At 39.0% G+C, this 3,255-nt stretch overlaps 2 protein-coding genes across 2 annotated transcripts in view; one reads left to right on the forward strand and one right to left on the reverse strand.

The window, feature by feature from the left end:
* The window catches only part of LOC106873630 (homeobox protein ceh-28), a 105,053-nt gene that overhangs the window by 3,280 nt on the left and 98,518 nt on the right, over positions 1 to 3,255 (reverse strand). The gene's annotated exons all lie outside the window — the stretch shown is intronic.
* Positions 1 to 3,255, forward strand: part of LOC106873633 (uncharacterized) — a 15,098-nt gene that overhangs the window by 2,536 nt on the left and 9,307 nt on the right. The window lies entirely within an intron of this gene.

Here is a 3,255-nt window from a genome sequence, read left to right on the forward strand (position 1 = left end):
CTGTCCTTATTTGTTCCCTCTGTGTGTAGTCCCTTGTGGGCTGTAAAGAAATAAGAAATTGGAAGAAATGAAGGCGGCGAGCTGGCAGAAACGTTAGCAACGCCGGGCGAAATGCTTAACGGTATTTCGTCTGCCGCTACGTTCTGAGTTCAAATTCCGCCGAGGTCGAATTTGCCTTTCATCCTTTCGGGGTCGATTAAATAAGTACCAGTTACGCACTGGGGTCGATATAATCGACTTAATCCGTTTGTCTGTCCTTATTTGTTCCCTCTGTGTGTAGTCCCTTGTGGGCTGTAAAGAAATAAGAAATTGGAAGAAATGAAGGCTGGTTCTGCAAAATAGTTATTGTTATTGTATTAAGTCGTGGATGATTGTCGGGTGGTGCTGGACTATGACAGCACCCCAGCCTCACTATCATGCTGATAATATTGTGAATGATTTAGGTTATCTCAAAACTGCAGAGGGAAAACACCAGTACAATTGGAACAATGTGCATGCTTCTGCTTTGTTTATTTATTGATTTCTATTAATAATTTACTCCTTTTCCATCCATTTTCTTTTTACTGTTTGCTTACATAAATTTTCTATATGTGCTTTTTTTATTGAGTTATTATTATCCGCTATTTTTATTGTATTATTCTCAAATTTATACTTGATATACCTTGAAATATAGAAATATTACTTCGTACTATTCAGAGTATAATTTAAATATACAGGACACACCTTTGGCGTATTTCACGTCAAGCTTTATGGTTAAAAGGCGTGGATGTCAGGGACGTTAGTGAGGATTTGCGCAAATAAATATTGGGTTGGCAACTAAGTTCCCGCCGCTTTTTAAAATTTTGGAATTTATTGCGTTTTAAATTTTGGATTCGAGAATTCTATTTTTGAATCATTTTGGAATCTATTTTTTTCTCTTTAATTTTATTTAATTTTTGTTTATTTTCAGATCATTAAACCGGAATGTCAAGTTAAGAAAAACGAGCATTTTCGACACCTCCTTCTTTTTGTTTTTAATCAAGGTTCTAAGGCTGCAAAAGCTGTTCACGACATTTGTGCTGTGTATGGAGAGGCTGCTATAGCTGAAAGAACCGCTTGTGATTGGTATGCCAAGTTCAAAAATGGAAATTTTGACCTCAAAGATGCACCTCGTTCTGGTCGTCCAGTTGAGATCGATGAAGAGAGATTAACCCAAATTTTGCACGAAAATTCTCGTCAGACGACAAGGGAGCTGGCAGAGAAAATGGCATACTCCCACACTGCTATAGAGAAGCATCTTCACTCGATGGGAAAGGTTCAGAAGTATGGAGCTTGGGTTCCGCATGATTTAAGTGACTACAACAAAAATCAATGAGCCACAATCTCCGCTGGTTTGCTTACTCGTCACCGCTCAACTCATGGACATAAGCAACGATTTCTTTACCGATTCGTTACTGGCGACGAAAACTGGTGTCTGTACATCAATATGAAGCAGCATGTGGAATAGCTTAGCTCCGGTAAACAAGCGACACCGCGCGGGAAACAAGATCTTCATCCGCGTAAAACGATGTTGTGCGTATGGTGGGACTGGGAAGGGATTATCCATTACGAATTGCTTGAATGAAACTAAATTGTCAACGCGGAACTCTATGTTCAACAGATGGAACGACTCAACACGGCTATTCAAGAGAAAAGACCTAATCGGCAGCATGGAGTTCTGCTGCACTACAACGGCCGCTTTCCTATCGCCAATATGTCCAAGGAAGCCATTCAAACGCATGGCTGGGAAGTGTTGCCATACCCACCGTACTCTCCTGATTTGGCACGAACGGATTTCCACCTCTTTCAATCTCTTTCAAATGCTATACGTAGAGTTTCGTTCAATACTGATGCAGAGTTGAGAGCTTGGTTGGATCAATTTTTCCAGTCGAAACGGGTGATTTCTACCAACGAGGTATTGAAAATCTTGTTGAACGTTGGGAAGAAGTTGTAAACAAGGGTGAATACATTATTGATTAATTAGGTGTTATTTTTTATTAAACCTTTTAAAAAACTCAAATTTTAAAAAAAATGGTGGGAACTTAGTTGCCAACCCATTAGTAATCTAAAAACTTCAAACAATAGAACACTTGATACTGCGAGCTAGAAGAGAAATATAAGTAATGTAAGCTTGTGTGACTAAGTGGGAGGATCTGCAGAAGAGTGTTGTGTCATGTTTGTAACACTAGCTGATAGAAATCTGCATTAATATGACGCAATTTCAAGTTTAGAAAATGACATTTGTTGGTTTTTCTGTATACCATATGTTATTTGTAAAGGTGCATGGTCTCCTAATCAGGGTGTTTCACTCACGATCACGAGATCCTGGTTTCAACTCTTGGACTGGGTGGTGCTTTGTGTTCTTGAGCAAAATACCTTATCTTACGCTACTCTGAGTTCACTTCGACATCTGACACGTGGTACACTGTGCGCCTGTATAATCAATGTCGATTTGATTGATTGGGAGAGAGAGAGAGAGAGAGAGAGAGAGAGAGAGAGAGAGAGAGAGAGAGAGAGAGAGCTAATGTACAGCATAAACATTTCATGACTATAAACAAATCCTTTATGTAGATTGTTCAGCAAAAAAATTGTAGGATCGTCTTTCACGGACTACAAGTAACTACTACCATATGCTATTGTTGCCACCACTGATGTTGCCGTTGTTTTTGTTGTTGCTGTTGTTTTTGTCGATGTCATTGATGGTTGTGGGTTTGTTGCTGTCGTTGTCTGTTGTTACTGTTGATGTTTTTTGTTGTCAAGTTCAGAATCAGCCTCAATCGAGTAGACCCGTGTTTAAAGGAACTCCACCCTTGACCATGTTGCTCGTCTTGTATATGCTGCGCTATATTACTCAACATGTTCTTTTTCTGTTACTTACAGACGTTGTGACTGAGGGTGATTGTTGATTGCAATTACTAGCAAGTCGAACGACCATGAGTTTTCTCTCATTCACTCATCTTCATATTATATATTTAAGTATATATAATTGATTGTGTATATACGTATCTGTTGTTTGGCCGTTGTTCAGTTCCTCATTCCAGTAAAGCAACGATTAAAAACATCTTAACTGGGAACACCTCCTTTTTATTCCTGATATGACGTATCTAGCTGGGTATTATCTTATTTGATCTGCCAGATTTTTAAAGAAAAAGGTAATGTATAGTTTTGGGGTGATATGGAGGCTGCTTGTGAGTGAATTTGGTAGGCAGGAACTGGGTGAAAGCTCATTTGATATAT

Source organism: Octopus bimaculoides, chromosome 6 (assembly GCF_001194135.2).
Source record: "Octopus bimaculoides isolate UCB-OBI-ISO-001 chromosome 6, ASM119413v2, whole genome shotgun sequence".
In the NCBI taxonomy this organism is placed as follows: Eukaryota; Metazoa; Mollusca; class Cephalopoda; order Octopoda; family Octopodidae; genus Octopus; species Octopus bimaculoides.